At 40.2% G+C, this 24,267-nt stretch overlaps 1 protein-coding gene across 1 annotated transcript in view; it reads right to left on the bottom strand.

The window, feature by feature from the left end:
- Nucleotides 1-24,267, bottom strand: part of EPHA3 (EPH receptor A3) — a 237,180-nt gene that overhangs the window by 82,731 nt on the left and 130,182 nt on the right. The gene's annotated exons all lie outside the window — the stretch shown is intronic.

Genomic DNA, 24,267 nt, shown 5'->3' with positions numbered 1-24,267 from the left:
CTGGAAAACAAAACAGTGTATTGCATCACTAAGAAGAAACATTTTCTATGCTGCATTTTGAGGACTTCACTTATTTTTCTTCTCCTTGTGTTAATTTACCAAACCATTGGCCCTATCCTGCATAAGAAGCTAGCTTTATCCTTTCTCTGCTGCCAAGGTTTGCTTACAAGGGCGCACTAATTGCAAACTACGTCTCTCAAGTTCAGCAGGACTAAGCAAGACAAAACCAATAAAATAACCTGAACAGTGAAAGATCTATTCCATTTCTCAAGGACCATGCATCAGGCTCAATGAGCTGCTTCTGATACTATCAGGAACTCTCATGGTCTGTACGAGGAGGATGTTTTTTACATTAACCCAGTCTCTAGGGACGGTTCTTGAACCCACAAAAGCTTCTTCGGACAAACTCTGGGTGTGATGTTTCATTATCACTGGCACAATCCCTCTGTTTTGACTCCTGCTGCATTTTAGACCGATTCGGGACCATGTTTGTATCAGAAGAAAACAGCCTTTGAAGTAAGTTACAGGAATGAACAATTTCACAGAGAAATTTTTATGAAAAACCCATGCAGTGAAATAACACTGTTGACTTCTAAGATTCTATCACCAGCCAAAAAAAAAAGAGACGAAAACCAGATAAGAATCAGTAGACTGTATGTTCATCTGCTGCTTCCCCCCCCAGGACATGTGTCCTTTTCCAAATATATAGAATTTACCAAGTAAAAGCATTCTGTCTGACACCGGTCACCAGGAGGTCTGTGCTCAAACCTAGAGCATCCATACAGACAACATAACAAAAGGGAGCACATATTAAAATGCATTCACCTTTAGCTACACTTTGGTTCCACAGCTAACACTGCCTGATGCACAAGAACACTAGGAAAACTCCAGTATATTCTCATTACAAATATAATGTGAAAAATGAGTACTACAAAGAAAAACACAACTTTTTGTGTCTGAGGCCCAGACAGTTAAGCTTAGATAAAATTTCCCAGGACCTGTCACTGAATTAAGTGCTAATTTGAAGGCAAAAGAATGGGTTCAACAGTCTTAGCATAAACCTAAACAAGGACACACTTTTCGGTTTCGCTTATAGAGATGAACTGAGTTATAAACGTAGTATAAAATCCAAGATACAAGACCATGTGGTCATTTGTGTTCATTCATGCACTGCCCAAACAGAAAAGTGTTTGGATGGGCAGCGTGAGGTAGAAAAAAGTCAGAATAAAAATCCCAGCATGTCTGTAAGTGATGAAGGAGAGAGGGAAGCTGCAGCATTAAACTGGATGTTTAGCTTCCACATTATTGTCTATAACCAAAAACTAACTGAGTATCTGGGTTAGACGAATTTGTTGATTAGTTTCTGGTGCCACACACCTGAGTGAAACGCACTGGCAAGTAGAGAGAGAGAACAAACCCCTGTACAGTCGTCTGTCCTACTCTGAAACATGTTAATAAAGGAAACCCTCTTCACACTGCATCGAACACAATGTGAGAAGCGTGAAAGGTTTCACAAGGAAGCGCTAATCTCAGCCACTCCTCAGCACTTCGCAGCCCTTGCAACTCAAGCTCCTGGCTGCACCTGCCACCTCCGGCTTCCACACTAGCAAAGGAAAGACACCTCCTACTTGTAGTTCTCTCCCGAAAGGCCTGAGGAAACAATCCCGAGTTTGAGTCTCTGAGGCGGGGGTCCAACAGGCAATCTGTGAAAGCAGGATTGCTAAAAATGACCTTGTGGCAAAGTTCGCAGAGCCTAGTGCCAACCTGCCTGATCTGGCACAGCCTATCCTCCTTCAGACAGCATTTCTTGTGTTTCCGTCCCCTCAAAGGCTGCAAAGGTGTTTGGGGATTTCTGTTTAACTTGAGAAAATAAAGGAAACCTAAGCTACCCTTAAACACCTCCACTAGGTGAAAATGCAGCAGGAAACTCTGTTGGCTTTTTTGGTTTTGTTGTTATTGTTGCAGCCTTTTAAGACTCAAATCTCATTCCCTCCCAAATGTGTCCTACCTACAGCAAGCCTCCTGGGTCTCCCTCTGCCTGACAGAGGAGACTCAAACTCCCCTCTGGCCACTGCACAGCTGTTCCTGGACCTAAGACAAGGAACCAGTCAGAAAAGAACAGATGCCAATCTTGCTCTTACCAGCACAAGTAACTAAGGAAACACATTAAGGAATAAACATCACACTACATCTGTCCAGCTCATTACAAAACTTCCTGTGGAAGCTTACTGACAGGTATTAAACTCAAATGGTTTTGCTTAATCATATTTACTCAGCTTAAAGGGACATTTTCACATTTATGGGCAAGCACAGGCAAGACAAACATGTATTTATGAATGCATACAATACAATTTTTTTAAAATAATTTTATATACTGATTTACTGTAAAGATTGGAAAAATATGAATAACCTAAAACTGAACCCTTGTCATGTGGTTGGTCTTCCCAAAAGACAGAATTTCCACTGCTTATTAAGCATAATTTATTCACAGCATCGTAACATATGAGCATTCATTTACAGCATGGAACTACAGTAAAACTATTTATTTTGGATACTTTCAAAGCACCTACCACTAACATTTTCAGCTTGCGTAAGAAACAGACAGATTTTGTGGGGTGAGAAAGAGAAAGGAAGGAATCAAACTACTCCTTTAATAAATGCCAGTCTCGTCCCTCAGGTGAAAACTCGTAGACCACATTTAAGTAAAGGTGGTGGTGGTGTGGGGCCAGGGAAAAAGGGAATAAAAAAAGAGAAGCATGCAGGAAGCACGCTGATAACATGAGATCTGCCTTTTTTTTTTTTTTTTTTTCCCCCAGAGGGACAGGGATTTCATCATTTCACACTTCTGCTATCGCGGTACAGAGTGAGCAGTTGGGGTGGGGGGATGAGCTGGTCGTATCCCTGCTGCCTTGGTATGCCCTAGCAAGGGCATCCCAATCTCATGCCTTCCCCTCAGGCTGTCTCACACTTTCTGTCTTTGTCTGTCAGAGCAATTTAAAAATATTCACAACTGCAGCCCAAAGGAGAAAGAAAAATGCAATTATACTTGAAATTGAAGCTTGGAAAGAGGGGTGCCAATAGAAAATGTTGTCAATGTACCCACTATTATTCTTTTCCTAGTCATTTTTTAATTCTGATATATAAGAGGAAGAAAGTGAAGCCTTTACTTCAAAAGGCATTCTTTTTTCATGTGTGTGTCAGAAAAATTGGATTACATGAATTGATGGAAGAAGGTTTGACTTTTTGAGGTGAATACCATGGCTTTGGTTTCAGTCATATTGAAAACAGGAGGACTAGCATAGGAAGTCTTCACAGAATCTGTAATCTCAGCACGGGAACCAGCTGTGAACAGCAGTTACTTTTTTTCTACACCTTCTTCTAAAAGCTAAGAAATTTTCCTTTCCTTCACGAGGGGTAATGATGTGAGAGGAAGTAGATGCAATGGGCCCGGAAGAAAAACCTCTTGGTACACTAAAAGTAAGTAAAAGAAATCTTGAGACTTTTTACATACATGATATAAACTGTACAAGGCTTGTCTAGTTCGGCTTTTTCAGGTCTCCTCACGTCAGATGCCCAATACCTGTTGTCCCTGGTGACTCCTGTGGTAAATCCAAGCTACAATATTATTTTAAAATTGTATGCAATGTGATTTCAGTCTCTTTTATTTGAGTGCGAGCCACACTGACTTTATCAAAGTCACCTACTGGTAAGAATTCAGGACTGCAGTTGTCTGTGTTACCATATCGAAAATGAATTTCCTTGAGCTATAACTGATGAGCCTGTCTCAGAGACAGAGAGTGGGGAAAGTTATTTCAGTGGAAAAAAAAACCCAAAACAACAAATACATGGAACAATCTATGGTAGTTACCACTTCAAGGAATGTCACTGTCTTTTCCACAGCAAAATGAATTTTTCCTCTGACCTGTTTGAGATGAAAGCACGGTCCTAATTAAGGGTTGAATGATTCATTTTAATTTGAATGAATTTTAGATTAAAATATAAAGCTATTAGTCAATAGGAACATTTTAGTATTCAGACCCTGCAGCCCCCTATACACAGAGAACTACCACCAATTCCCAGCCGCAAATATCAGCTAACGACCTGAGCCTCTGCTGCCTGAGCAGATCACTTCCCAGCCTTGGTACTCCAGGCCTGACAAGACCCATTTCCCTGTACAAGGTCAAAGCAACTCTTTATTTGGAAAATGAGCTGCAGTCCCCAGTCCTACAGGAACTCTGCTTTTTGTGCTCTGAGTAGAGGTGTGATGCTTCTGAGGCAAGACTCAAGCATTGCAATGCACTGGAAGCAGATATACACAGCCATAAAACCAGGCGTGCAACGGGCAGCATCCACCAAGCAATCGAGTGTTTCCTTCTGTTGTTCATCTGCTACTCGATAAAATAGCCTGGGAGTGAAATGCCATTGTGGCACTAAACTGCAGCATATAGAAAAGAAGCTAATTCAATCATAAGCCTGTACAGCTCATGGATACCTTAACATTTCCTCATAGCATGTGTTAGGAAGATGGATGACAGCAACCCTTTGACAAGCCTCCTGTCCCTGTCCCCTGGATAGAGGACAGGGAAGCATCTCCCATGCGTGTGGTCCGTGTTAGAGAGGCTTTGCAAACTATTCTCACTGTGAAAACAGCAATGCCAGCGAGCAGTGGAGGTGCTTATGCTGGACCTGAAGCCACAGGGTGACCTTTGCCTGTGCAGGTGTGCTGGGAAGTGAATGCTACCGACTGGCTCACCTCTATGCCCATGTAGAGCCTTTCATCTTTGCAGTGTTCTCAAGTCCCTTTTAAAAGAACTTACCACGGCTCTTTTTTCTCGCTACGCATATTACAGTTATGCTCTAGAGATGCTAACAGCATTATGTTTATCACCAGTAACAGAATTGCACGTTCACCCACCCATACATACACGCGCATATGCAAAACGAACTGTAACACAGCTGTCAGCTTGTGAAAACGTATAGCATAATAAGCAGCATAGATTTACCTTATAAAACTTTCAAAACCATTTTATAATCTTTATATTCTTTATACTTCTTTCCCTTCTTGTGCTTTTTTATATCTTTGAGAAACAACAAAAAGGTGAAAATCGTGATTAACTTTAAATGAAGATTTAAAAACTATTCATTTCACACTTCCGTCATAAATTATACCCAGCCATACATGTTAGTCTTGCTATGTTAAAAATAACATTAGATAGATACGGTATAGTTCTGGCTCAGATACATGAAGTGTAGGGAATGAAGGCAGAATTCTGTCCTGAGTCATCCCACCCTCAGTTTGTATCACATGTCATTCACAACACTGAAATTGTCTCATCTTTTCCTCCCTTGTTCACTACAGAACCCTGCTCAGCAGGAAACAATACTTTATAATGTACGTTTCCTACAAAATCCCTCAGAGCAGGGAAACCATCTTCAGCAGCTCCCACTGTCCATTAGTATATGAAAAGCCACATAATCTATGGTGTTCTATATGTGCGCATCCTCTCTCTCTCTTGGGTCTCTAGGTACCTTCCCGCACACCGACCAAGCCCAGATAGGCTTCTAAAAATTACAGTGTATTTTTGATTCTTATTTCCATTGAACTTAAGGCACAATTTTTGTCACCAGATCTGAATAAACAGTAAGACACCACTTAAGGGAGTAAGTCTCAAAGCTAAGTACTACCTTACAGTAGAAATAGAGGTACAGGGCTGAATGTCACTGCTATACTTTGACAACTCCCTGTGAGTGCCAGGGAGGAGAAAGAGGAGGCAGTGGCAGGGGCAGCCTCTATTCTGTTTGTTGGAGAAATAAAAACTTACAACTATTCTTAGTGTTCTCTGTATTCTTACATTGCCTTCCCTGTAGTCTTCAGCACACTATACAAAACACCTGAAATAATTACAAAACAGGTAGTGCTGGGACCAGCAGCAGAAGCAAGCTAGCCATTTTTGCTAAGCCTTACAAGCAAACAATAAAATTTCAAATTGTCTTTTCTATTCATGAGACGTACTTTTTACTCTGAAAATGCAGACATAAACCAAAATGTTGCATTTTAAATGCTAAAGTTTATTCCTACCACTTATTTTATTATTAGCTGTGCAATAGTGCTGGAAAAATGCAACTATTTATTACTATAACTTATCTTTGAGGGGGAAACTACTGCAGAGGGAAACATGCATCATGTATACTTTTGCATCTCTAGACTGCAAAATACAGTAATCACAGCCAAAGGTGCTGACAGGTTTGAAGAACTACTGCAGCTATCCACTGCTAGAAGAAATCAACAATTAAAACTGATGCAATTTCTTTCTTAGCCCTAAGCCTTCTCCAACAGTAAGAGGCCAAAAATCTGAGGGCTCAGGAAGTGATCTCCACTCTTTCCAACGACTCCAGCCTTTGTGCTAGGAGGATGGACCGTGTGGTATGCACGAGGCAAGGATTCAGTGCAATGTGACACTGAATTGCCTCTAGAAAAATACTGTTTGGATTCAGAACTTTTCAGTTTTTACACCTGAAAGCTGCTGCTAGCACAAAAAAAAAATACATTCAGTAGTATTTAATCTTACTCATGAGTAAATTTTCTCTTTTTCCTACCCGCTTCATACTTTATAGTGATCTGTGACCTTAACATATTTTAATCAGATGCTTTTTAAATTGGCTTTACTCCCAGGTCAAGTCATTCAGCAGAAACAATTCCTGTTCTTTGTTTAATAACTGTTACTGGCAGACATATTAATTATATGTACATAAGAGATAGCTTTATCCTGAGGGAATAACACTGCACCTTTCAACCGCAGTCTGTAATAGCTCCACATTATGCCTTGCAGGCTTCTGTATCTCTTTTTATGAAGTGCATTACAGCCGTGATTGCTACCAGCAATATTGTTGAAAGTGCAATGTCAATGATAGTAGGTCTAAAACACAGCATTACAGCAAAGATGTTCTTGCTTGTGGGTACACAGATATCTTATTTCAAAATACATAAGGCATTTCAGCTTATTTGCAGGCACTTTTGGGGAAAAGAAATCTTTCATTAATAGGAAAACATTGAGAACCACAGCCTTGATTCAGAATTAAAGCAAAATAAACAAAGTTCTACCTTCATTCCACCCATACTCAGTGAAACACTTAAACAAGTATTTAAACAGGGAATTTAATAAACCCATGTTTATAAGCACTGTCACTTTCCCTAAACAAGATGTTTTCCTGAAGCAAAGCCTGGACATACTACAATGTATTAAGCTATCATTTTGTCAAACAAAGTAATTCCATGTTCTGGTTTTTTTTTAAATTTAATTTAATCCACACAGAGATGAAAAATAACTTCCTAATTCAAGAAGCAATGTAAAAAAAAAAATCCAAATTAAAGAAATACCAGGAAAAAAATCCCCATCAGTATCAACTCAAACAGGAAAAAAAAAGTTGTATAAACACACACACAAGGAAGTTTGAAATGACCACTTGTCAAGGATAAAAAGTAAAGAGATACTTTTTCCTTGAACTAAAATTACACTATGGATGCCTCAAGAGCAAACTAGACGTAGGATCCCAACAGCTACAAACAATAAATGTTTTCTAACATCAGGCTGAGCGTACCACAAAGGGATAACCGTGGTACTGGTCTGGTCTTTTCTCAATCTCCCCTCTATATGCCAGAACATTTAAAAATCCAAAACCACAAATAAGAACAACCAACCCCACCCACCTCCACCCCCACCCCCCTGCCTCCAAAGCAAACCAAACAGATCTGGTAGACATGGCAGCCTCTGTCCCACAGGACACGGGCTCTTGGGAAGATGTTTGTTTTCCATCTCAGTGGAAAAAATCAAGATAGTGCCCAGTAATCCTCCCAGGCTAGATTTAGCTAATAAGTGAAAAACAGCTTTCATAACCTAGGGATGTTTATATATTTTCCCTGTGCCTGAGCCAGGCCAGATTAACAGTATGAAAGGCAATATAATAAAGAACAACAAATTAACTGTCATACAGATTACATCTAGCCCTAGCATTTGCCCATGCGCCTATCTTGCATCTAATGGTAGCACCATCTGAAAGTACAAGAGAAAGGCCAACAGGGGATGATCATTTACCATACCTCATTATTTCATACTCATCCCTACAACCTAGATACTATTTCAAAAACCTAAGAATGTAAGGTTCTATATATATCTGCTATTTTTTTAAAACAAAGATTAATTACAATAATCCTCTATTGTACTGTTCTTCATGTAGAATATCCATTCTTCATATAGAATATCATGTAGAATTTCGTGAATTATTGGTCTCAATGAATTTCTCTGACTTTCCTCTCCAGCCTAGATAGTCAATGTGAAGTGAAAAAATACATCCTTCCTTCAGTTTACCTTCAGATTTGGTAGCTTTTAAGCCAAATCAATGTATCCTTGGTTTTTATTATGAAACAGGGAGACCAGCTGCTCCTGATGTATCCTCTCTAAGCCATTCCTTACATTACAAAGATCTATTTTGAACTCATCTTCTCTGTGATGAACAAACAGAAAATTTTCAATCAGCTTTTATAGAAATATCTTCTATGCCTTTGATTATAGTCATCTCTAGTCTACAGTGTCATTTATCAGGTGGAAAATGTTCTTATTCTTTTCATAACGTTTCTGATGAAACTACCTGATTTATATATTGTACCATATTTTATCCCCTACCCTTTGTTTCTAACACATTTGGGGCTTTGTTTCATTTTTTATTTCCAGCTATCCATTGACTAGGCTTACCTCTTCCAGTTGTTGTATCAATGCACATATCCCAAGCCAAAACAGCTAATCCAGATGTACAAAAAAATCTACATTTGCTCTCTAGGAGAGAAGGAAGACGATTTTGCATTTACTGAGGCTGAATGTTCTTTTGCAACTTTCTACCCTTGTTAATGCATACAGGAGGAGCATTACTGTCCACAGCTTGTGGGTGAAAAAATTAATGCAGAACAGGCTCCAAATACAATGTTCTTTCTTCCAGTGACACCTCCTAATCAAAATGCTGCCTGGTGGGTTGTGTAATGTTATGAAGAGCTTAGCCCAGCTCCCCAATGACATAGGTCCACTACTGCAATTAGCATGAATTAGTACTTTTGTTAGTAGTCTCAGTAGAGCTGTCAAATTAATTGGAAAAGAAATTTAACAAATGCCTTTCCCCTTAGAGATATTCTTTCGGGTCAGGGTTGAGGCATACTGCTTGAGTAGTGTGGGGAAAGCTTATGTTCCTTATGCCCTCGCTGAACCTGTTTTGTTGATAAAGAGAGAAGACTTTGGTTTCTGGAGCTGTTAATCCAGTACCTGTCATGAGCAGCCCACTAACATAATAAAAAAATCGATTTTATAACACTGAAATATTCCATCTGCTGGTAAAAAAATAAAAAAATAAAAAAAGCTCAATTAATGGCCAGTGGTTAGAATATTTATACATTCGTTTTTCATGAAATGTCACTTTGTCACATCTCAAAGTTATTTCTTTCAGTTTGTCTCTAATTTTCAGAAGTATCCAAAAGACAGTGCACTGTTTCCCCAATTTTAAGATATTTTTGAATTCAACCACTTCAGGCAAGACATGGCTAGACAAATATAAGTCTCAAGGTTTAGGAAACAAGCACTGGAGATGCTATACTGTCCTCTCTTACAAAAAAAAAAAAAAAAAAGTTGTCATTTTTAAAACAGATGAACAGGAGACGGAAAGCTAAAATCATGTGTCTATGCCTCATTGAATGAGGGTTGCTGAATCCCTTACTGTTAGCTTCACTGCCAGATGTTGACATATTGCTCCCTGAATTCACTGAAAGGTGGTGCTGGGAAAAGGAAGCTCTTAAGAAGAGAAATGATGCTCCAGTCACAGGAGCTTAAACTGTATGAAAGAATGCTTGTGGTATAAGCTGCTGCCATTACTTGTCTGGGATGTAATTCAGTGTATCAGAACACAGTTGTAATCTGTAACAGCATACAAAAAACAGCCATTGCTTTGCTAGTGATGCTGTTAATGTCACTTAATGGGTGCATCTACACAAGTGTTTTAGTTCAGATCTGGAGAGCACTTTTAAAGCAAAATCCTAGTGCTCTCCTCTTGACATCACCTGGTTCACAACATAAAGTGTCTTCAGAGCACACTAATAGGTACACTGGAAGATGCGCTCCCTGCTACAGGAAGTCTACTGGACCTGACTAGAGATACTCTTGTCAGTATGTGCTGAAATGGTTATAGTATTGGCACAGGGACCTCCATACCAGCTGCTTAACACTACTGATCTGCTCCTACACGGTCACTCTACTTGCTAATGTAGGCTTAACTCATGATTACCAGCCTTCAAATACCTTGGTGCAGTCAACAATGCTAAAAGTCAGCATTGCTAAAACCAGTTCTAAAAAGAACCCCAGAAGAGTCATTGCAGTGTGTGACTCCATTCTGAGGGGTGCCGAAGGTCCAATACGCAGACCAGACCCCCTTCATAGGGAAGTCTGCTGCCTCCCTGGGGTCCAGGTCAAGGAACTCACGGCAAAACTCCCTGCTCTAGTGAGACCCAAGGACTACTACCCTCTCTTGGTTTTTCAGGTAGGTAGTGACAACATTACCAGGAGAAGGCCTAAAGCAATGAAGAGAGATTTCAAGTCCTTGAGGAAACTGATTAAGGGGTCGGGGCATAAATTGTGTTCTCCTCCATCCCTTCAGTTGTGGGGATGGATGAAGAAGAATACAGGAGCACTCAACAGATTAACTTGTGGCTCCAAGACTGGTGTCACCGTCAGGGCTTCAGATTTTTCAATCATGGGCTGGTATACAGGGCACCAGAACTTCTGGCATTAGATGGGATGCACCTGTCCCAGAGGGGGAAAAGGTTCTTGGGGCCCAAGTTAGCTGGGATCACTGACAGAGCTTTAAACTAGATCTTAAGGGGGAAGGGGGCAAAACACCAGCCCATCTGAAGTGCACGTATACCAATGCACACAGCATGGGTAACAAACAGGAGGAGCTTGAAGCCATGATGCAGCAGGAAAATGATGATGTCGTGGCTATTACAGAAACTTGGTGGGATGTCTCCCATGACTGCATTGTGCCAGTTGATGGCTACAAGCTCTTCAGGAGGGACAGATAAGGCAGGAGAGGTGGTGGGGTGGCGCTGTATGTCAGGGACTGTTACAATTGCTTTGAGTACAAGTGTAGTGAAGACAAGGTAGAGTGTCTTTGCGTTAGAATCAGGGGGAAGGCCAACAGGGCAGATGTTGTAGTAGGAGTCTACTATAGGCCACCCACCCAGAACAGAAAGGTGGATGAAATATTCTATAGGCATTTAGGAGAAATCTCATGATTGCTTGCCTTTGTTCTTGTGGGAGACTTTAACTTCCCAGACATCTGCTGGAAATACAACACAGCAGAGTGGGACCAATCCCGGAGATTCCTGGAATGTGTGGGAGACAATTTCCTGACACAGCTGGTAAGTGAACCAACCAGAGAAAGTGCCCTGCTGGATCTCCTCTTTGTGAACAGAGAAGGACTGGTGGATGATGTGGCGGTTGGAAAATGACTAGGGCACAGTGATCATGAAATAATAGAGTTTGCTATTCTTAGAGAGGTCAGGAGAGGCGGAAGCAGAACTGACATCCTGGACTTCCAAAGGGCTGACTTTGTCTTGTTTAGGCACCTGCTTGACAGGATCTCTTGGGAGAGGGTCCTGAAGGGTACAGGGGTCCAGGAACACTCTTTAAGAAGGAAGTGTTAATGGCTCAGGAGCAGGCGGGACCCAGGTGCTCTAAGAGAAGCCGGTGACAGAGAAGACCACCCTGGCTGAACAGGGAGCTTTGGCTGCAACTCAGGGAGAAAAGGAGAGTTTACAGCCTTTGGAAGAAGGGGCTAGCCACACACAGTGATTACAAAGAGGCTGTGAGGCTATGCAGGGTGGAAATCAGGAGGGCTAAAGCCCAGCTGGAAATTAATCTGGCTTCAGCAACCAAGGACAAAAAAATACTTCTATGTGAGCAGCAAAAGAAAGACCAGAGAGAGCCTCCATCCCCTGCTAGACGCAGGAGGAAACATGGTAACAGGAGATGAGGAGAAGGCTGAGGTGCTTAATGCCTTCTTTGCCTCCGTCTTTAATAACAAGACCAGTTCTACTGAGGGAATCCAGCCTCCTCATCTAGAAGACAGAGACTGGGAGAATGACCCCCCCACATTCCAGGAGGAGACAGTCAGTGCCCTGCTGCATCACACAGACACACACAAGTCTATGGGACCAGATGGGATACACCCGAGGGTGCTGAAGGAGCTGGCTGGGTGCTCGCCAAGCCGCTTTCCATCATTTACCAGCAGTCCTGGCTGACCGGGGAGGTCCCGTCTGATTGAAAATTGGCCAATATGACGCCCATCTATAAGAAGGGTCGGAAGGATGATCCAGGAAATTACAGGCCTGTCAGCTTGACTTTGGTGCCCGGGAAGCTGATGGAGCAGCTCATCCTGAGTACCATCACACAACACATGCGGGACACCCAGATGCTCAGGCCCAGTCAGCATGGGTTTATGAAAGGCAGGTCCTGCCTGACACACCTGATCTCCTTCCATGACAGGGTGACCTGCTTATTGGATGAGGATAATCATCATGGACGTTGTTTACCTTGACTTTAGTAAGGCCTTTGAAATCGTTTCCCACAGCATTCTCCTGGCAAAACTGACTGCTCATGGCTTGGATGGGCACATGCTTTGCTGGGTAAAAAACTGTCTGGATGGCCGGGCCCAAAGAGTTGTGGTGAACGGAGTTAAATCCAGTTGGCGGCCCGTCACGAGTGATGTCCCCCAGGGCTCGGTGTTGGGGCCACTCCTGTTTAACATCTTTCTTGATGATCTAGACGAGGGGATCGAGTGCACCCTCAGTCAGTTTGCAGATGACACCCAGTTGGGTGGGAGTGTTGATCTGCTCGAGGGTAGGGAGGCTCTGCAGAGAGACCTGGACCGGCTGGAGCCATGGGCTGAGCCCAACTGGGGGAGTTTCAATAAGGCCAAATGCCGGGGGCTGCCCTTGGGCCACAACAACCCCCAGCAGCACTACAGGCTTGGGGAGGAGTGGCTGGAGAGCTGCCAGTCAGAGAGGGACCTGGGGGTGTTGATTGACAGCCAGCTGAACAGGAGCCAGCAGTGTGCCCAGGGGGCCAAGAAGGCCAATGGCATCCTGGCTTGTGTCAGCAATAGCGTGGCCAGCAGGGACAGGGAAGGGATCTTACTACAAAAAGGGCATTGAATGACTCGAGCGTGTCCAGAGAAGGGCAACGGAGCTGGTGCAGGGTCTGGAGCACAGGTCGTACGGGGAGCGGCTGAGGGAACTGGGGGTGTTTAGTCTGGAGAAGAGGAGGCTGAGGGGAGACCTCATCGCCCTCTACAGCTACCTGAAAGGAGGTTGCAGAGAGCTGGGGATGAGTCTCTTGAACCAAGTAATAAGTGATAGGACAAGAGGTAATGGCTCAAGTTACACCAGGGAAGGTTTAGACTGGATATTAGGAAGCATTTCTTTTCAGAAAGGGTTGTTGGGCATTGGAATGGGCTGCCCAGGGAGGTGGTGGCGTCCCCATCCCTGGAGGGGTTTAAGAGTCGGGACGACTTAGCACTGAGGGATATGGTGTAGTTGGGAACTGTCAGTGTTAGGTCAATGGTTGGACTGGATGATCTTGAAAGTCTTTTCCAACCCAAATGATTCTGTGATTCTGTGAAAGTTGTCACATATTTCCATAAGGACAAAGATTCAAAAAGCCCTGGTAATGCAAAAAGAGGACAATTTTATTATTTTAAAGCCATTAAACATATAATCACAAGTAAACAGACATTATCATCTGTATTTTACCATGTTTAATAGGACATGGAATATGCACAAAGAGAGGTTTCAGTCGTTATTAAAGACAGGCTTTAACCAGAAGACCAAAACATTACAGCTTCATTGTCATCATAACAACCTCTCTCCTTCATGTGCCTTTTTAACTGACTGTATTTTCATCCTTCCAGTGGAAAGGCTGAAAATGAAACAGTTATGGCCTCTGGGGACATCTGTGCACTGACAATCTTCTCACAGCTGAAAGGAAAAGCCCAAGGCTTTTGCAAAACTATCTAACCACTCAAGTGCAGTATTTATACATTGCATGCTTTAGCTTTTATCTGGAATTCCTTGGTATGCGGCCTTTTTAAAAGAGAACTCTTAATTACTTAACATGCATTTTCTATGCATGTATTAAAAATGTCTAGCTTTGCAGGGTAAGCAATTATCCACTGAACAAAAACCCAATTAAATGTAAATTAAAAAAAACCCCACAGTTCAGCATTTTAATTCACTAGCCTGATACCTGTGTGAATTCAAGGGGGGTAGAATCTCAGCTGTTTAGAAAACAAAGAATCTGATGTACTGAATTTTACAGGGTATTTGCTACAGAATTAAATCTCTCCTTGTAGTGAGGAAGCTTTACAAACAGTAACAGCAATAAGAACTCAATATTCTCCAACAGCATTCACTTTGCAATGCAGAAAATTCATCAGAAAGGAGAGAATCTAAGTTTCCAGTGTTTCATTCTGTATATATTTGCTCTAACAAATGATACTGTGTGCTAGTATAAAATGCCACATGTTCAATTAACAGTTTTCAATTCCACTGAAGCTCAGCACTAGCAGCAAACTGACACCACTACATTTTATGGGGAAAGAACTGGAGAACAGCATTAAAATGTATTTCATGACTCTGCATTGTTTTATACAAAAGCTTGTACTGTATAGACATCATCCCATTTTCTGACTGAAGGAAGACTACTGTAAACACAAAGGATTTAACTACACCATTGTTTTTATTTTCATTTTTTCCACTTCTTGCTTTTAACAATTCAAAAGCAGAAACCAAAGAGGCTGAAAGGACATAACAAAGCTCCCAAGAGCCAACAGCATTTAGGCAAATCCACCATGAGATATGAAATTCTGCATCTATCAGTACCAACTGATGCAGGAAAAGGTCTGTGGTGAGGTTTTTTTTCCTGCTAGGAATATTCCCACCTATTCCCTCTAGAATCCTTTGGAGCTTACAGTTTTGAGCCACACACTCTGCATTTGAGTTCAAAATAATTTTTCTGCTTCATCTTGGAAATAGGGAAGTCAAGTTATGGCTGGTTACTTTGCTTAGCAAAGCTCTGATCAGAGATCTGTTTCTAAAAGACCTATTTTACTACTTCTTATCAAATCAGGTCATAAAACCTGATGGTACATTTGATAATGAAGTAAATTATATGGTAGGATATTGAACAAAACCTGAATCTTACTGGGTCAGGGCAGTCCACTGCTGTCTAGATTGTAAGTGATATACCATCATGGTGATGTATATAAAACACAGGAAATTGTTGCATATTAATAGAATAGTAGTTTAATCAGCCCTCTGAAGAATATCCAATATATTCAAGCACAGACATATTTTGGTCTGGTTGTAACTGTAGTGAAAGTCCTATATTTTATCATTTCATAAAGCCTTTTAAATCTTCTATTATGTGCAAAAATTAAAACAAGTTATAGACATAGAGAGTAGAGCAAATTTCAAGACAAGGAAATTTTGTTTTTTCTTTCTTGGCTAAGTTACATACTCAGTATTTCTAGTTATTTATTTTATGTTAAAGAACAAAAAATCACCTAGAAAAAAGCACTCTGCACAATTTAAACTTACAGCAAAATACTACAAAATAGCACATAAAACCAAACATCAAGTTTGTTGTCTCCAAGAGACTGGACACAAAATATTTAGGGCTTTTTATTGATAACTGAAAAATCAAGTTAAACAAATCAGTTCAGATAACTGAAAAATATTCTTGCCCAGTTGCTTTTGGCATAGCTATAAGAAAAGCATACCTAAGTCCTCTTTTTTTTTTTTTTTTTCCTTCCACCACCCTCTATGTCATGCAGCAAGAAGCTCTCCCCCTCCTGCCCTGATTCTCATAAACTTCCTTGCAAAGCCTGGGTTGCTCAGAGGTTTGAGACAAAATAGGTGGAGGTTGCAAAGGCACAGAGCCTCACTGACCAAAGTATCCCCCCACCTCAGATCACATTTCTGAACTCAGTTCTCACCCATAGCAATAGATAATGAAGGACAGATGATCCCTGAATTATTTGACATGAGGTATACAGCATAAGAACATACAACAATACCAAGGACTATGCTGTTAAACATAAACAGAGTAGCTAATTTCTCTAGTGAAAAAAATCAAGTAAAGAAAGTCTGTTCTTGAAAAATAAAGTTATAACAGAAATAATTTTATGATTATTAATATGACTTTGATTGGGACAACCGGTCTTCAACATACACAACACTGTGAGGTGTAGGGAGAGGCGCACGAAAGATCTCGTGATGTACAAGAAGAATAGGGGAGCAAAGATCTCGCAATGTACGGGAAGAATAGAGGCGCTTGGAAGATCTCACAATGTATGGAAAGAACAGTGAACTAAAGGTCTCGTGATGTACGGAAAGGCGTATGTAAAGCAACTGCGCAGTTCATAAATAGAGCAAGTAGCAACCACCATACTGGTGTCTGTGCTTTTGTTCCCGCGAAGGTCTTAAACTCCTGCAAGGGTTAGCTGTGATCTGAGTGCCACATTTCTGTGGATTGGCAGGTAGAAAAAGACAGCTAACACCTCTACCTCAACAGTGAGGTTTTTGTCACTAAATATTACATTTGAAAAAATTGCCAGTTGAACGCCCAGCGGTAGACATCACTGGGCATTGGACTAGAAACTCCCCTTCCAGACTCTGATTTTTAAACCAGAACCACACTGAGATAGATAAAATGAAGGTAATACAATTACCTTGCTTTACAGTAAGATCCTGAGGTGCACAAAGCAATGAAAATTTTTTTTTCCCCCCCAACAAATATGATATCAAACCTAGAGACAAATGAGATCCTAAGAATCCCTGATGTCCTCACAAGCTGACACAGAGAGGAGAACAGGGAAAAGGTTCCTCCCTGACCCAGTAAGTGGTTACACATCTCACATCCATTACTAACCATTTGCATTTCTGAGAACCCCGGACTGATAGATTGCAATCTACACCTGAGGTAAAGGCTTTGCAGATTGGTTAGAGCATATACAAACTTCCTGGCCACAGCTGGAGCTGGGATGCTGCATGCACCACAGGTGGAAGACAGCTCCTGAGACAACCTGCTGTCTTGGTGTAGATTGTCTAGAGATTGCACAAGGATTCAGCTTTGGACAACATTGGACAGCTAGAAGAGGTTACTCAAACCGTGTCCTTCTGCAAAGCCATGGTTCAGCATATCACAAACTCTCATTTCACCACCAAAACCACAGAGTAAGTGTGTGTCAGTTGTAAGCACCCCATATGCAGTTTTTCTCCTATGTAAGTGGCTCTGTTCCTCAGACAGATGAACCTAGTTAGTGGAAGTATAATAGAAACCTCGTAACAATAAATGCAAAAACATTCAAAAACATGCTCTGGCGCCAATATAAACCTCAGTGCCCATGTAAGTCAGTAAAGCTTTTATACATCTTTTTTCTTGCTCTTCTCCTTGCTGCCGGTGCTGCATGTCGGATTAGAAGCATACAACAAGCGATTGTGATAGGCAAGTATAACTGTGTGTTGAAGGTACTGTCAAAATGCATTAGTGAAATGCCATATTACAGCATAACTAATCTGAAATGATCTTCCACTAACATCAGTATCACTAAGACTGTGGTCTGCTGTACTGACATCATGCAGTAAGACTAAGACAGCCTTACACAGTTATAAACTTGGCACTGCAGATCCAACATAACGCCACAGCAGCTGATTAAGCACTCGCATCCCCACCTGGTGCCAAGAAAACGGCACACACAACCCTTTGTTTTGGCTTGCTCTCACCTTATAAATGAACTGTGCAATGAACATCCTTTGGACTGCCTTCAGTACTGACTAAATGCCCTTGTCTGAACCACGCATGGCCAACAATGTAAGAGCAGTTAGCTTACTCCAGTACTGTCACAATTTTCTCCACTGCTCTGTGCAACTTGGGACAGGGATTATGAGCTGCTGTGTTCAGGTCCATCTATAAACAGTGACACTGATTTGCACTGAATAAGAAGCCAGTCACTTTCTGATACAACTATAGTTCACTTTCTAACTCTTCCCTAACAAGGAAAGCTTTGCTTCTACAGTAGGACTCGCTGTTAAGGAATGTTTTGCTCTATTCCCTCTTCTCTTGGTTACAGCGAACACTGGGTTAAATGTGCATACAGCAAATACTTGAAATAGGCTAGCAGCAACTACCCTTATCATTCTTGACAAATAAGTTAAGAGCTGTAATAATTACAATTGATTTAATAGCTGCCAACAATCCCAGTTTAGAAAAGAGGGTTGCAATGCTTGTAGATTTGTCTTGAATCATATTAATCCCCCTGCTACTCTGCAAGCAGTTGGAAATGTTACTGCCTTGCCTGCTCAGTGGCACCCTCCTTTTGCTTTACTTTAACTGTATCAACGGTTCTCTGACTCCTCAACTTTTCAGAAGTTACTCAGAAACCGATACTATTGTGATCAATTTAGTATGAGACGCTCACCCAATTTAATAGGTGGACAATTCCAAAGTTCAGAAGCAAAGATAAAACTCAATGAATAATTGTCGGGAAGAAGGAACAGCATTTCACAGAGCTGGCTCTTCTAACGTAGCAAGTTCTGCACATCTTACAATTCTTTCACTCTGAATGTGCAGGAGGGGAAAATAATTATCTAAAATTCACCAGAAGATATATGGCCCAACAAAGTCAGAATAGTCAGAATGGGAGTTATGGCTCAGCTAGTAGTAAAGGAAAATATTCTATAAAAAGCATATTTCTCCTAAAACTCCTAGATTACAACACGTTTACCTCACAAGGTTAAGGTAACATGATTCCAGCCTCCGCAAGAGCATAACAAGACTTCCAACTCTCAGATATTAGGAATGCTTCTTCAGGGTGGTTTCATTGTGTATGGCTAATATTCAGCTATTTTAAGAAAGCTGTAACAGCAGCTATCACCAAGGAAAACCATCTCATTTTCCCCTTGCGTCTGAAACATGGTGAAAGGATACAGTGGAGCTCCCTCTCCATTTTTCTCTACCCTTTGACCAGTTTAGGTTTTCTTACAAAGAGAGCTTTCTCTGAGAAAAGGTTTTAAAAAAAATCCTGTAGTCCTTTCTAGGGACACTTTTGATTAGGTAATTTTTGTCCCAGAAAAGCATTGTACAGCCAAAATAATTTCAAAATGAAGCCTGTAAGCAAACATCAAGGTGAATTTTCTACCGGACCATAAACAGAGGGAAAGAAATATTTAAGGACATAGAGAAAACAGTAGAAAATAATCATAAAACAACAATAGGAGGAGAGACTAAATACTTTTAATTAGCATTTTACCCATCTGATTTCTATTATTTTCAAATAAGCCTACTATCTCAACACTCATTTGCACTAAGATACCATAGTCCAAGTAATAAGTAGAAGCCATGTGCAATATCTAAGTAGTATCCTTCCTAATTTACAGGAAAAAGTTACTATGACATTTTCATAGCCAAATATTCTATGAATTCCAGATTACTAAAATAACTCAGTTTTATAAGACCCCTTGAAACAGTTCCAACTTAAGCAAGAAAAGATTTGGCCTGGATGAGTAGTTAGGAATCCATGTGATTATTCAGTCTTAATGTTTGCTAAATTTAACACTGGCTCTTTGCAGATGGATTCCGAGAGATTAGACAAAAGAGGGTGAGTTAGACATTGCCAAGTTCAGTTGTGAAAAACTTGGAGTGACAAGCTGGTTATCTAATTGTTAGCAGCAGGCAGCAGCAGTTTTAAGTAGCAAATTAATATGTTCAGGGGTTATGCAAAACAAGAATGATTTACAACAAATTGGTATCTGAAGCACCTGTAATCACCCACGATCTGAAAATCCTGAATTCTCATTAAAATAAATTGGAATTACATTTGCTTCTACTTAGCCCGATTTTGACTGCAGGAATGTCGAGTAGTGAAAACAGATTAGTAGGGGCTTGGCTTTATCTATAGACTTTATCTCTCTGTTTATATATTCAAGACTGGGAAAATGAGTATACGAAATAATGGAAAAGTTATTATACAGGCCAGTCTTTTGCCTACATACGGAAAACAGAGCCCATCTCTGAGTCAAAGAGATCCCAAATGACTGATCAGCTACTGAAGCAATGACTTAGTTCAGGGGTAGATAAGAAAACAGAAACCATAAAAAGAAGAAAAGGAGGGAAAAAACCCACACCCTCTCCTCTGGAAAATTTAAAAGATTAGTTTACAGGGGTGACACCAGTGAAAGGGAACAAGAGCACATTATAAATAATAAATAACCAGTCAGCATGGGAAAAGTAGGTAAGGTTGCTCTTGCCTCTGGGAAGAGACTGAAAATCTTCACAGGATCCCTGCCTGCCCATTTCGATGGCCCTGCAGTAAGGTCTTTCTTTACTCTCTACCACCTCAAGACAGGGCTAGAAACTTCTTGGCTGGGCCTTTAAAACCCATGAGAAGTATGCATCATCACATATTCACAAGTAGAAATACAGACCACAAACAACAAGCACCTAGGATTGATCACTGTCAGAAAGAGGACACCAGACTAGAAAAGCACTTGTCCATATCCATGATACATGGCAGTGCCTAGATTTCACAGAATTACACCAGCATATCTGGCTAAGGAATGTCTTTATTTTGCAGCAATTGCTATAGAAAATTCTGTGTATCAATATTTTTCTTAGCTATATCTTCATATTTTAATCTGAAGCTTTGCATTTTTATAGCCAGCTATAAAATAAGACCACTCCACCTTCGCAGCAGCTGAAACATACTCCTAATGGATACATAATAGGAAGTGACTGAAAAAAAGTTAAAAAAATCTCAAAAAAAAATATTCTCAAAATCCTCACCTTTTTTTGTTTTTTGTTGGTGGTGGTGGTGGTTTTGGTTTTATTTTGGCTTGGGCTATGTTTAGAACTAGACAACAGAGTTCAAGCATGACTGATTAGCCACAACGTCAGAGATTATCATGAGCAATAGTAACTGCACTTGTGTGTGTTCTTCACCTGGTGTAAGTATGAGACTGTAAAATGCACTTCTGTAAGCTTCCTTCACTTGTTACCGTGGTCAACAGGCATGTCAGATCCTTGCCCTTCCTCTACACCATGACTTAATTCAGGTGCAGTAATTCACGGGCACAGCTAAACTCTAAGAGAACAACTGCAACCTGTATTAAACCACAGTAAGAGGCTTCAGCAGATCCAAACCCATGCTGTCTGTGCTCCGTGTGGAAACATTTAATACAATTTTATTTTGGTTTGCTGATGTTAATCACATTTCTGGTAACTACTAGAGAAAGATGGATCACCTAAATGTGTGTATTAACCTATTTTAGTTCCATGACTGCAAATCTCTGCACATCTTTTGCTTAACAGCCATTTATATCAGCTTATTTTAAATAGCTTCTTAATCAATTCCAGTTAAAACAAAATTAGCCTGAAATTAAGCCAGGTTATATACAAGAGCAGCACTAGCTTAAATAAATCAATTTCAAACAACCACCTTGCCTAAAGCTACACAGCTTGCTGATGCACTAAACAAGTATATAAGCACTAAATCCAAATAAGAGTTTCTTAAATCAGAATAATGTCCACATATCTGTTTGTAATTATCTAATTAACCTGTTCTCACTAATCAGGACATCAGTATATTTAGGAGAAATTCTGGATATGAGCCAACAGGTTTTCCTGGTAAACAGATAACAAATCTATGCTAAAATACATATTATAAAGCAACTGATGCCATCATTTCTAAAATATCTGTGGGAAAATCCCAATACACACTGGAAAGAAGCCAAAACCATACAAATTCTACAGTAGTAGTTTCAATTATTTAATTCCCAAATTTTAGGACAGGACTGCTAAGTCCCTTCTTGTCCTATTTTTCCATTCTCATTGTCTTTCCACAATAGTATCCCAGGACTTCTCTATTTTCCCATTTTTCTTTCTTTACTTAGTTGAGGATTTCTTGAATCTTCTTCCTCAGCTCAGAGCCACACCACCATAATAGCACCTGTGACAGCTCACACACATTTGATCTGTCCTAGCTGGTCATCCTACTGTGAAAAATAAACCACACCAAAACATCACATTTGTGTTCCTATTATGTTCTCCTTTCCCTTTCACCTGTGCAATTATATTACAAAAAAAGCCTCATTATCACATAGATACAGCAGAATATTTCCCTAATTTTCCGAAGAACAATTTTTAATTTGCCTCAGAGGTGGTGGCTAGGAAGGATTTCCCAGCTGTCCTACAAATGAGACTTTCATCTTCACAGTTGCCTCTAAATTATAGATCAGCCACCCAGCATTCTTATTTTGAAGATGTGTTATTCAGTGCTTTATTTCCTTTAACATGAAATTTGGTGAATGAAGCTGTTTCTAGGATAACTTCCAATCTGGACAATGATTGATTTCTGTTAGCTTGATCTATGATGTATTAAAATGGTTCCTGTGAACTGATATTTGCCCAGGCAAATACATATATATTATATGTATAAATATATTATTGTTATATATATAAGGAGAAATGTATAAGCACTAATAAATAAATGCAGGAATATTAGTTGTGGGAATTTCTTGCTAAGGAGAACAATGCATATATTCCATCATTTACTGTTTTATATTCCTAAACATAAAATATTAGAAACTTAACACAATAATTTTCAGTGTTAGCATGTTGATTTCCTTTAGCTATTTGCTGTTTAATTAAGCTAAACACAGTTTGAATAGAGTTGAATTGAGTTGACATGGAGTTGTCAGACATTACTAGGAACAACCTGTGGTACTGTGCAGAAATTCACGGTTCTCTTCCACATAAAGATGTTTCAAGCAGCAGACTACCAAACATACTTCTATTTCAAAATAATCCTTTGTTGGAGTTCAAGATTTCTATTATCCTACACTCAGCGAAATGGCCTACTAAGTTCCAGCCTGTTCCATCTCTTTAGAATATTTATTCATTATATAACTCCAAGACCTATAATTCCTCCTTATACAACTCCTGAGGCTGCAGGTTGCTGCTGCACATGACTGGAGCTGGGCACAAGCAATGCAAAGTCCCTATGTTATCCCACTCGCTATTTTTCTGCTACCTAGATTAAGACTAGCACAAAAGAAAGGTAATAACATTCTCTGGTTTATTTTCCTGGTGAACTTCGGTATTCATAATGAATGTGTGAAGAAAAAAAAAAAAAGCGCAACAAATAGAAAGATGATCAATTATAACAAGCTGCTCGAGGTTTTATTCAAATAGAAAGGATTTGATGTATGTAAGCCATCAAATAAAAAAGAAAATAGTCTTTGGAACAGCACTTCCAAAATACAGTATAAGAACCTTCACAGAAAGTATTTCCCAAGATACATGGGCAAGTAAGCTGGCAAAACATGCACATGCATTAGCTAATATGAAAATACAACCACATTGAGAGACATACCGAACATCATCAAGACAGTATCTGAATTCTCCAAGGACCACTAGGCAACTCCAATGATATTACCGATCCCCATAAAACATCCTGGGCTAATGCTATTGCAGATGTGGCAAATGCAGTTGACAAGACTAGATAAATGGATTTAAAACTTCAGTCAGTCCATATGGGGCATTTCAGAGAAATAAAGGCTGTACAGACAAGCTAAGCTAACCAAAAGCAGACAGTACTAAATTCAGGCTGTAAGCAGCTGTGCAGTGGGATATTCCTGGAGAAAAAAGCCAATGCAAAGTTGGTATGTAGAATGATGTGTTGCTTCAAGATCGTACTTTTGAACTTCATGCAACAGTAAGAGTGAAGCAACAAAGCAGAGCATCTTACGTTCTTATCAAAACTTAAAAAAAAAAAATACTATTAAATTAGGAAAGAACAGCAAAATTTCTGTTTTGGAGTTGAAGAAAAAGTACGGTTCCCAGGCATGTCCAATCTTTCATCTGGTATGCTGGGAGAATTTGGTCCATCTACCAATTATCTGGAGGTGAAATGCACATGTACAGTGTTTACAATAAAAATGCCTACCAACTCTGTCCAGAAAAGCATCCAGAAAATGTCAGGAAACAATATGCTGTATTTGTTTAGAAAGTCAATTTTTTTAAAAAGTGGTTTTCAACAGTTAAACAAAGGAAAAGAAAAAACTGCTAAAATTTAACGTTATTCATAAAAGCCTAGAGGGTATACATAAAAAGTGAGGCA

The sequence above is a fragment of the Athene noctua genome, chromosome 1 (genome assembly GCF_965140245.1).
Source record: "Athene noctua chromosome 1, bAthNoc1.hap1.1, whole genome shotgun sequence".
NCBI lineage: Eukaryota > Metazoa > Chordata > Aves > Strigiformes > Strigidae > Athene > Athene noctua.
The sequence above is the reverse complement of the archived record's forward strand: the minus strand, read 5'-3'. Positions and strand labels throughout refer to the sequence as shown.